The following is a 12,245-nucleotide window of genomic DNA, read 5'->3' on the forward strand; positions in this document are numbered from 1 at the left end:
ACCTTTCACATGTGCACATTCCTTGCCAGTCTGCCCTTCTCCGTCACCCACATTTGTCATTCATGGCCCACTGCGTGTGGTACTTTTCCATCTTTGTTCCTTCGAGACTCTCTGACCAGGCTACTTCTTGCAAAGGGGTTAGTGTATCCGCCTTCCTCGCATGGACAAATTATCTCTGCTCTCACCCACTGTGATGCCAGACATTTCCATTCTCATCTCCGCTCCTGCCAGTCTCCTCCTTGCAATGCTTTTCACCTGTCCCTCTATCTCTCTTGCGCTGCACTCCACTGCTTGGCAATCGTCACTATGTGTCCTGTCTGCCTGTTGCACTCTGTCATCCTTCGACACTGTGTGGTCCATGCCTATTTTCAGGTTCCCTGCATGAGTTGTCATGGATATTCAGTATCTTTATGTTGTTGCAATGCATGTCTTTGCGATTTTAAATTGTCTTTCCAGGTGTGATGCAGTGCATGCAAGCCAGGTGGGTATCCTGTGCAGGTAGGTAAAGGGCATTCAAGGGGTCACATGTGTTTTTGTTTGTAGGGAGTCTGTCACTGTGTGGGGTATCTTTTCTTTTGCTTGTATGGAGGAGAACGGGTCCAGCTTTGTGGGTGCATGTGACACATGGTGATGGTAGGCTGGTGTTTCTGTACATGCTGTTTTCTCTAGACAATCAGGGTGGCACTGGTTGTGGTGTCATAATTTTGAGGGGGGCTGTCACTGTAGGGCCTTTGTGAGTTGTCATGAGGGTGGCAGACCCAGATCTTTCTGTGGTTTGATCCATGGGGATGGTTGTGGTGGTGAGTGTTTCCTTGCATTTCTCACATGTGCCTTGCCAGCCACATGGCATCCCAGTCAATGATTTCTGAATAGTCATGTCTACAAATGCAGGCAGTCCAATCTTGGTCCTTCGTCCCCTTCTGAGGGTGCTGTCCCAAGACAAGCCCACACAAATGACAGCATTGCTGGTCATTTGTGGGATGACATGTTCTCCACAGACACCAGGCACACATCATTGTCCAGGGTTTTTTGTTTGCCATGGTGAACATGTACAATGCACGGTACGCAATCACATTTCCAGATGACTGTTGACAGCTTCTGGATGCATCTAATTGCTCCCTTCACTTCAAAGCACATTTTCCATAATTCATTCCTGCGCCAGTTGAGTCTGCCTTTCCTACCACATCCCTGTTGCCTGCTCCCTTTTGTGCGTCTTTGTCCTTGACCTCTGTTTCTCATTGCTTTCTCATGCCTGCTTGTGTGTTTCATGCCAGTTGCCTCAGTGCCCTGTCTTTCAGTCTGACAACTGCCTTGGTGAAGTGCTGTCTTCTGCATGATTATGTCTTGTGTGAAATTGGTGATATTGTGGAATCACGTCTACTTGGACTTCGCATCATCGGCTCCCCTGCCAGTGTTTTCTCCACTGTCCCATTGCCATACGAATGAGGGGATGCCATGTTGTGGCATTGGGAGTACTTGCAGGGTGATCCTAGGTTTCCATCACCTCACTGGTATCTTTTTGTGGGTATTCTCAGCTGCATACTGACTGTGGGCAATATCCAATCACCATGAGAATGGGTAAGTATTACAGGGTCCTTCACTGTACGGGGGAAGGCAGTGTATGTGTTGTGGGTGGGTAAGGTGTTACTGTGCGGGTTGTTCATGTAGCATTGGCATGAGGTTGGCAGATATGGCTGCATGTTTGCCAGGACACATGGTGATGGGTGGCTGGTGAGTTGTTGAATGCATTTGTTGCATGTCACTCAGGGAGGCATATGTTGCTGTACGTTTCAGTGCATGGATGCGTTGCCTGCATTCACATTGATTTCTATTTCTCTACAGATGAATTTGGCATGCAATGATGGATACAGGAATTTTGGGGGAAGTTGCTGCTGCATGCATGCAGAGGAAACAGCATATGTGTTTGGTGGAACCAGACCGATTGAGGGGAAGTTTGATGGACTGCACAGTCCAGCTGCTGCAGGCTCACACAGATATCAATTTCTATTGCAGTGCACTTTTCTTTCTGATTCAACATAACTGCTTTGATGTGACTGTGTATTGTGAGCATAGTGTTTGTCAGGGAATTGGTTGGCCACTGAACATGTTTGTTGTTGTGTAACACGCATTCTGGGCCCAGAGCTATTCTCACATGACTTTGTTTTCATCAGTCGTGTACTGTGCCTTACCACTTGGGGTCTCATGTGTGTGGTTTGGTGTCTAGATGCAATACATTTTTGTTGTCCATGTGACGGTGGTCAGGGACTTTGTTGCTTGTTCTATGTGCTTTGGGGTGTACTACATTGACACTATCTGTTGAAGTTTCTTTGCCTGTGTTGTTGATTTGTGCACTGCCATACAGATTAGGGGCATGATTCACAGGCTGCTTCCATGCTTGATTGCACCATTATTTGACGCTTCTGTGAACGTGTCCCTTGTGGTTTGTGTCAACTACTTTTGGTCACTTATAAATTGGCTCTTATTTCAGTGGTTGTCTTGATATGGGGGGCGGAGTGTTTGCCGAGTGTTGGAGGAGGAAGGAGTCCCTTTATTTCTCTGTGGCAATGACATGCTTTCATTAAGAGGAAAGACTGAAGTCTGTCTGCAGTGGCAGTGAAATCAAAAATCTTTAAAGAAACACTTCCGGACGCGGAGCGTCGCAGAGTTTTTGCCGAGTGCTCAAGGAGGAAGGAGTCCCTTTATTTCTCTGTGGCAAGGACCTGCTTTCATTAAGAGGAAAGACTCAAGTCTGTGTACAGTGGCAGTGAAATCAAAAATCTTTAAAAAAACACTTCTGACGCAGAGCGTCGTGCTGTGTTTTCCGAGTGTTCGCCGGAGTGGAGGGGAGCGGAGGCCTGGAGGCTACAACCGACATGGAACACCACACCAGGAGTCAGGTACATGCATATGAGTTAGCATATGAACTAGGCAACAACAACAATAATATGAAAGCGAACAGTTTTGCCATTCAACAAGCACTACCCATTGCTCCCCCTTGGAGGTGCCTGTTAAATCTCCTATTGTGCCAGACGCTTTGTGTAAAGACATTATAGATGAATGTTCAAATATGTCTGTGCTGTGTGCTGGTCTCGTAAATAGCGCTGACTAAACCTGCACTGTTCCCACAGATCTCAGACCTGCCGTATTGCAGCCTCCCTCCTCGCCCGCTCCCTCCTTCCCCTACACCCCGTCACTTACCATCATGGACATGGCTGACACAAGCTGTTCAGCGGTGCAGTGACAGACAATGAATTGTCAAAAAATCTAAATGTTCCTGCAAAAACAAATGAACAAAAACGGAAATTTCAAGAGACAAAATGTGTGCACACTAGCACAGTGAGGACCCAGAGAAATGACGCAAATTCATCTTTGAATACAGCAAAAAGGCAAGCACCAAAGAGGAGTTATTCAACTTCAGATGTTGGCTCCTTGCGCTGGCATTTTAAAAAGAAATTTCCATCAACAGTTGGTATCCCACAAAGAACATTCAACACAAATTATGTAATGTGGGAAAATAATGGATTGGGAAAAAATGGAGGAGAATTAACAGACAAAGATCTATTTTCTGGCTCTCAATTGCAATGTCCTGGGGAATCTCAATTAGAACAAATGAATGGCGATCTCATAATGAATGTTGAACCAGCAGCTGAGCCAGTTGCATCTGCAAAAACCACAAATCCCATTTTGTCGTCTCCTCTGCAATATAAGATCCAGGACAAATTATTTTCTCCGGAGTTGGAGTGTGCAGAACACGCACTCGAGCAGCCATCGAGATATGTGAAGCCAGCTACAGACTGCCAAAATATGGAAACAGCGAGACCTATAGTGCAACCTGGAACTGCAACAGCGCCTAACTGACAAAAAGCTATAATGCCACAAATCAGTGTGCTGAACAACCTCAAACAAATATGCAAGATCTGGAATCCTGGGCGCCTAAATGACCTAGACTGACAGTATCGCAGAGCAACACAACTAGTGATGAGCAGCAGAGGCACATAAATGAGATTATGGACAAAATTGGAGCACTGGAAAAAGGAAAGACAGATCAAACCCAATTATCTGTTGTGCCACAATAAACTGAAAGTATTCCAACTGAAAAATTCTTTGAAGAACTGGAACCACTCGTTGAAGATCCCATAATACGTTAGGAGTCAATGGATTCCTCATACACCAGCAAAAGTAATAGCTCAAGTATTGAGCGAAATAAAAGAAAAAAAATTCAAAAATTGAAGTACATCAAACGGTACAAAGAGACTGAACTAAAAGAGCGGTCATGGATGAAAGAAACACAAGAAGTAATGACCTCTTCTGTGGCAATAACCTTAGCACCGTTTCTCAAAATGTATGAGAATTTAAATGAAAACTGCAGAGATCAATCAACTCTGCTAGCCTTAATGAATAGTAAGCTGATTTATGTGGAATCAGTAATGGAAGCGTTAAAAGAAAAACGCAGCAGAGAAAGAAATAGAAGGTGTGGTCCTTAAAATCTTAATTGACCTTTTACAGGATGCAAAAGCTGACAAGCGGATATTTCTTGCGGCAATTAAGGAAATCTGATCCAGTTTTCTCTCAGTGTGCAAAGAAACTCTAGTTGAACACTCAAAAACATTAGAAGAAATGGTGGAAAGTAATGAAGGAATGTCAAATGGCGTGTTTGTAAGCACCGCTGATTCAACAATCATAGTGTATTCAAATGCAGTGATTTCGATTGAAGAAAAGGGAAACACTCCCTCGAGTAGTGATTTAATAGTCAATCTTCCAGAGGATCCAAATCAGAGTGATCAAACTAAGGATTCAATTGAGTCTGAGAAAAATGGGAAAGATACCACAACTACAAACTCATTTTCAGTGTTTGGGAAAGCTGGAATAAATAAATCTGAGGAGAAAAAAAAACAAGCGGAAGGAAGCACATCTGTAAAACCAAAAACATAAAGAAACAAGACACAAAGAGATTTTGCAGCTCCAGAAGTTTCCTCAGAAAGCTTATGAGTCCAGAAGCAAATGAAAAAATAGGCTCCGTGCATACGTCATTAGAGACTGTTGATAAATTGCCTGAAATGTCGGCCAAACTCATCCCTTCAACAAAAGCAATAGCTGTTGCATCAACACAGGCGCAAGAGTCTTTGTTTGAAGAAACGCAAGACCCTGATAAAATCATGCAAGAGCTATTGGATCTTTCAGTATACGAAACAGAAGTTGTAAATGAAAACTGGAATGAAGAAAGGAGAATACGTGATTATAATTGTTACGAAACAGCAGAAGTTTGTGTACCATCGCATGACATTAACAAAGAGGAATCTGAATTCCTGACTATGAGCCAAAAAATGGAGAGGTGTGACCACTTACTTCTTGATGTGCATAGTAAGGCATCAGAAATTGCTCCTCAAAAAGTCGAACTAAATAAAGTCAAATTTCTTTGCCAAAAAAGCACAAATGCACAAAACAATTTGCAAAATCAACAAATGAAGATGCTTCAAAAAAATGGAAACAATAGATTGATGGAAAAAAAACTTCAAACCCAACAAGTCAATAAGCTTTTAATACTAAAAAGAATCACAAATACTACAGATGGTCTGACTCTTAATAGATCCGCAATCATTAATATATTGCAATATATAACTCAACTAAGAACCATACGATCGGAAAAAATATTGACAGTAAAATTCCAAAATGAGAGCAAAAATTACATAGCTGAAATAATTCTTAATTCAGTGGTCCTTGCCTCCATAATGTTGGAAGCAAAAAGAAAATTTAAGTATGGATACTACACAATCTGAAACGAACACTCAACAAGAAGAACTGAAGAGTATAAGCATGGAAAAATCAGCCCAAGTACATCTTAGCATCCAGGTGCGATAGAAGATGCTACATATCAAAATTTGAACAAAGACAAAGACCACTTAAATGAAATGAAGATCACGATCAAAGGAACATCACCTATGGAACAGGCCTCAACCTCAGAGTCAAGTGTTAAAGAAGATCCAAAAGATCGAAATTGGTTGGCTAGTACTTTGGCAAAAATAAAAGTGAGGATTAGCGTAAGTGGATTGATAAGGAAGAAAGATGGAAGATAGGAAGTTGGAACACCCGGGGTTATAGGCACTTATTCAATGAGAAAAATCAGCTACTAAGTGATTTAAATATTATTTGCATACAAGAGTGTTCGCTCATGGAAGCTCCCTTGGTCGATGGCTATACTGTTCTGTTCAACCCAGCAAAAGGCGTAGAGATAGGAAGACCGACAGCTGGGTTATTGACTTTAATTAAGAATGGAACCTGCCTCTCTGTAATAGAATCATTGAATATAGGTGCTCATATACAAATAACTGTTCTACAGATGGACTCTGGTGTAGACAAAAAAATGAGGAATTGTTAGTGTTAAATGTGTATTGGAACCCAACAAACAAAGAACAAATACATTTTTTGGATCAAGTTATTGAATGGGTTGATCAAATGAGAAAAAAGTATACTTCCGCTTACATTATGATATGTTGAGACCTCAATGCAAACTACTTTGAGGAGGAATGTCCAAATATAAAAATAAAGTCCAGCCACAATGAAAATAATTGTGTACGTGCGAAAAGCTGGATGGAAGAGAAGTTAGAGGAATTCACAGACTGAATGGAAATACATTAGGTGATATTCCACCTGCTACCACTTGGCCAAATGGTAAAACACAGGAAATTATAGACTATATGTTTATATCAGAAAGCCTTCTACAAAGAATTGTGAGCTTTCGTGTGACACCGACTTTACATAGCGACCATGATATTATTACCGCTACGATAATCAAGGGCAAGAAAGTTGAAAACAGTAGTTGGAATGTGAAAATTGACTTGGAATCCAGAAGAAATTGTTTCAGAATAAAACCAAAGGACACATGAATAGTAATAAAGAGGCTGATATTACACCAAACAGAGGATCTAAAGTGATAGAATATGGTCTCACGTTACAGAGTTTCAACAAAACAAACGCTATAACAATGAAACCACATTTCAAGCCAAACCACATATATGACATTTAAGTGGCTCGACAAAGGAAACAATTAAGACAAGATTTAAGGAAGTTAAAATGATCTAACCATCAAAAGAAAAGAGAATTGATATGAAAAAGAAATCAACAATATAAAAACGGGCAAAAATTGCATAAAGCAATCCTGCTTCAGAAAGATGCAGACAATATGTGAAGAGCTCTTAACAACTCCAAACCAGAACTTTGTGGGAGTTATTAAATGAGAAAGACAATATAAATATCTCTTGTCAAATAAATCCAATAACAGAAAGTGTTTGGATTAGTCATTTTGCTCAAGTGCTCAATGAATTAGGGGATAGCACTGAATTTAACAAAGAAGTGTGCAAGACAAAGGAAGAGTGGAACATAACCTTGGACAAAGAAGAGATTAAGACACTAATCAACAAAGCTAGTAACTTGCGCGCCCTAGGTCCCGACAGGCTTTCAAATGCAGTCCTAAAAACAGATCCGGAAAAATGGTCCAAATATTGCAAGATGTTTTTCAAGAGAATAACCAAAATGGGTCATACTCCAGAGTCATTGAGATCCGCAATTAAAAGGGAGATTGGTCACAAGCAACAAACTATCATCCGATCGCCCTGTTGGATTGTGTGGGAAAGATTTTTGCCACTGGGATTTTGATCTGGCTGAAGAAATGGATCAAAGAGACTGAGTGCTATGACAAAAGACAATCAGGATTTGTTGAACATGTGTGATGTAGTCTGAATCTCCTTTTACTGGCATTGCTGAAGAAAAGAGTTTTCGATAGAAACCAATAGAAACCAAAAACTATATTTGGCAAGTATTGACCTCCAGCAAGCCTTTGATAGTATAAATCAAATAAGGACTGCCATAAAGATCTTCTAAAAGCAATAAAAGATTTATATACGAATACATCGATAAGAGTAAAACTAGATCAGTGTGGCAACTTATCAAAAAAAATTGCAACTAGAAAAGGATTAAAACAAGGATGTCCTTTGGCAGCCACTCTATTTTGTTTCTACTTAGAAGATTTACAAAAGATCCCAAATGAAATTACGGCCTTCTCCCTGAAAATCAACGGAACATCAGTCGGAAGACTACTATATACTGATGATCTGATCTTCTTGGATCAGACAATGATCAGCTTACAAGATCTTTAAACACACATGAAAAATACATAGCCGAAAAAGAATTGAAAATAAATGCAACAAAATCAGAAATACTAGTATTTGGTGATAGAAAAGGGAAGGGCAAACAAAAATACTAAAATGGTTTCTAAATGCAACGATATAGAACCTAGCAATGAAATAAGATACTTAGGAATTAAATTGAGTACCGCAAAAAATGAAGATCCATGCAAGAATACATTGAACATCAAAGTAAACAGATTAACAGCACAAGGGAAAACTATAAATAAAAGATATCGGAAGTTCTCATTACAACCATTGAAAGTATTTTATAGGCAAAAGGTCATGCCTTCACTGACCTATGGCGGAGAGACCTGCATGGGCATAAAAGAAGAGTTTTGGAATACCCTTGAGGGCTGCTTTTGGAAAAACATCTTGCCACTTCCGAAGGCTATGCTTATGGCTATCATCCGCCATGAATTGGGGCTGTCTTCCCTATTTGCTCACATAACTTACAATAAATTAATGTTGTATCGGAAAACCATGCTCGCCAACTTTCGCCCGCAATTCGAAATATTAAAAAGTAAGAGTAATCGACACATTGAGAGAGTTGTAGAAGAATGGAAAAAGGATTGCAGTCAACTGCTGACTAATTTGTGGCTTGGATTAAACACACTAATAGAAACCCCTAAACTAATAAAGAGACAGATTTGGGCCTACGACTGGTCAGCAACTGAGCAACATAGAACAAAATCAAAGCCCCATACCTTGCTGGAAACAAACTGGAGTACAAGATTTATTATCCCAGAATACTTAAGAAAGTTTCCTCATAACAAACAGAGAGATTTGTTATTACAATTCAGACTAAACAACGTTAATAAGACTACGTTGGCAAGATACAGTAAAGAACAAATCTGCCTGAAATGCAGGCTGTGCAAACAGAAGTGTGAAACGTTACATCATTTGATATTATTTTGCCCAGAATTAAGGGAACTGAGAATCACATATTTCTAACAGTATGTGGTGGATACATGCGGCTTGGATTCCAAAAAATGGTGCGAGATGATATACGAATGCAGAAACAGGAAATTGAATTATGCACTAACTACAGTTTTAAAGCTTACATTCAAATTAATAGAAGCGAAGAGTTAAAGTTGAAGGAAGATGGATCTAAGAAGAATGACTGTACATGACATTGGAGGATTTTTAATGTTCGATAGATACGAATGGGACTAAATGTAATATATTTGATACACATTTTAGCTGGTCATTCAAATCTCCTTAGCTGAAATTTCAAGGAAACTGGTTATTCTTCTTTATACTCTTTCGCCTTTGTAAGTCATCTCCTTTTGTAAGTTATTTTATTAGCACAAAAATTGTGAAAAGTTTGAAATAAACTATGTACACTAATAAAAATTAAAAAAAAGATATGGGGTCTCCCTATTCACATTATGTATGTCACATGTTGATTCTTGCACCCCTGCTTTCACGCTCACAGGAACATGGATATGGTTGTGTTCAATCCGATTTTGGTTGGCTTATAAGAATTGGTGGACATGTTGCTTTTGGTGTCCATGAATGGCTAGGTGCTAAGATTTTATTGTTGCCTAGTTCATGTTATATTCTGTTGCAACATATTATTACATTTTCTTGTATTTCTGCCATTCATACAGTTGTTCATCCTCCAGCATCAGTTCACTCCATACTTCACAAAGTGGTAGTGCTATACTCCCACTTACAAGTCTTATCTGGGGCCTCTGTGTATGTAGGTTTATGTCCAATGGACACACACATTTTGGCCCTTCCAGGGGCATATTCTCAGGGTGTTGTTGTGGGCACGGAGGACAGGACCTAATTTATCATTGAATGACATCTGTGAGGTAGCTTGAGTGTGTGTATTCCACAGGGGCTGGTATTTATGTGAAGTATGATTGCACTAACTGTGTGCATGCAACATCTTCACATGCCTTTTGACCAGCCATGGGGAAGGGTAGTGTTTGGGGGTGTGGGTGGTGTCCCACCTGCATGTCCACTGGTACACTGTGCCATGTGGCAACATTGTTCAGGACACATGCAGCCACAATGATTCTACAAACTACTCGTGGTGCATATAGCAACACCCCACCAGAGTGATCAAGGGAGCGGAACCGTGACTTTAGTTTCCGAATGTGTGCTCCACTATGCCCCTAGTGGCTACATGTGCAGTATTATATCTCACCTCAGCTGGTGTTGTGGGGTTCCTAATGGGTGTCACCATCAAGGTTGTCGGCAGGTAGACACTGTCCCCTGTAAATGTGTACATGGTTGTCATTAACATTTATTGGCAGGGTATGTGCGATGTGCCCTCATGTGCATGAACGTTCATAGTCACCAGTGAGCTGTCCGTTGCCATGTTTTCCAGATACCAAGGCCTGGGGAAATTATGTCATGCAGAAAATGTAGCTGTCATGTTTGCTACCCAGGAAACTAACGTACACTTCCATTATGATTCCCTTGGATTCACACATTACCTACACATTGATGGAGAGCCAGTGTTCTGGTATATGTGCTCTGTCAATCGAGGTGGCCGTAGTGCAACATGTGTGCAGCCTATTTCACCTAGCACACAGGGGATGTGTGCCACTGCACCGAAATCATGCATCCCTGTCTGTCTTTCCCCCGGTGTTTAGGGCATATATATGTGCCTGCACACACATGCATGTGCTGTTATGCATGGCAGCACCTGGTGTAGTCAGGGTGATTGGGTGGCCTACTATATCCCACCAACTATTGCAGGGGTCCGCTGGAAGGACCCAGTGGCAAGGAAATGGAGTCCAGTCAGCACTTTTTGTAGGGGGTAAGTACCTGGGAGCAGATGGTGGGTGATGTTAGACTAAAAAGCGTAGTGTGTGTTGTGAAGATCTGGGTGCTGGGCATCCTCCTCCTCCTGTGCTGTCCGTGCACGATGACTCCGACTATTGCTGGATTCATCATGGCTGTAGACGTTCATTTGGTGTGTATTGCATGCTTTATAGGCATTTGCTGTATGCGCATTGAAGTTTACACCTGCTATCATGTGGCATAAGGGTTTCGGGTATGCATGTGCTTATTCGCGAACTGACATTCACAGTTCAAATCCATGCATACAGTGGTATTTGCGCGAGTATGGATGTGCAATTGCTTGCCCGTGAACTGTCCCTCAACACGCCGATATTTTCACAAGTTCTTCCTCTCTCGGCATGTTCTGCCCTATATTTGGGTCGCTTTGTTCGCCTGGCCCACACTCTGTTTGGAGTCTTGCACAAGGAACTCTTCCACTCATAGAGACGTGCTGGCCCTGCAAGAACGCCACACGGAAAAGTCCAGCGCAGCCAGTCCCATGAATCGACTAATGGGGATTTGCACGCAAATTGGCACGCAAATCCCAGATTTCCAACGCAAATATTTCCATGAATCGACCCCAACATTTATCTCATTCTCCCTCCTCATTCTACAGTATAGACATTTATTGACAATCCCATTACTCCATCTAGTCGCATAATTGGACAGGGGCAACATTCTTAGTTGAAATTTAACTGAAATCTGCTGGTTCTAGAAAAATTCTTTGTCATCAAGATATCTTCCAGTCAAAAAAAGATTTGTTTTTAATTGCGCTTCCATACATCTATGGGGTAGTTTCGCCATATAAGATCCTGGGTGGCCTAGCTAACTGTAGGCCTACTTCATCGCCACGTTTCCTTGTTGCACAACAAGTAAGAGATGTTCCTCCAGATGTTGGCAGTTTAAATTCCATAAAAGTAAATCACAAGAAAAAACTCTGAAAACAACAAACCCCATCCATGAGCCAATGCCCTGACCCCATCTCACTGTGCAGTTTAATGCTCTACATCGACACTGACGCAAAAACTAACAGAACATCCTATGCTGCAGGGATCTCCTTGTGTGGACAGACACTGCTTCAGTGAGATGCCCAATGTTCGTGGAAGGACATCAGAAAACTGGTTATCAGCTGCTATTGTGCTTCTAGAACATGCTTAGATACCACAGTGTAGGTTTGTGGCTGTGCCAAACCCGAACATGTAAACGAGCGAAAAGTAAACAAAAATATATATATAAATCAACGAAGGACATTTTGTAACTCTGAGA

This window comes from Ambystoma mexicanum, chromosome 7q (genome assembly GCF_040938575.1).
Source record: "Ambystoma mexicanum isolate Mex_15411 chromosome 7q, UKY_AmexF1_1, whole genome shotgun sequence".
Lineage (NCBI taxonomy): Eukaryota > Metazoa > Chordata > Amphibia > Caudata > Ambystomatidae > Ambystoma > Ambystoma mexicanum.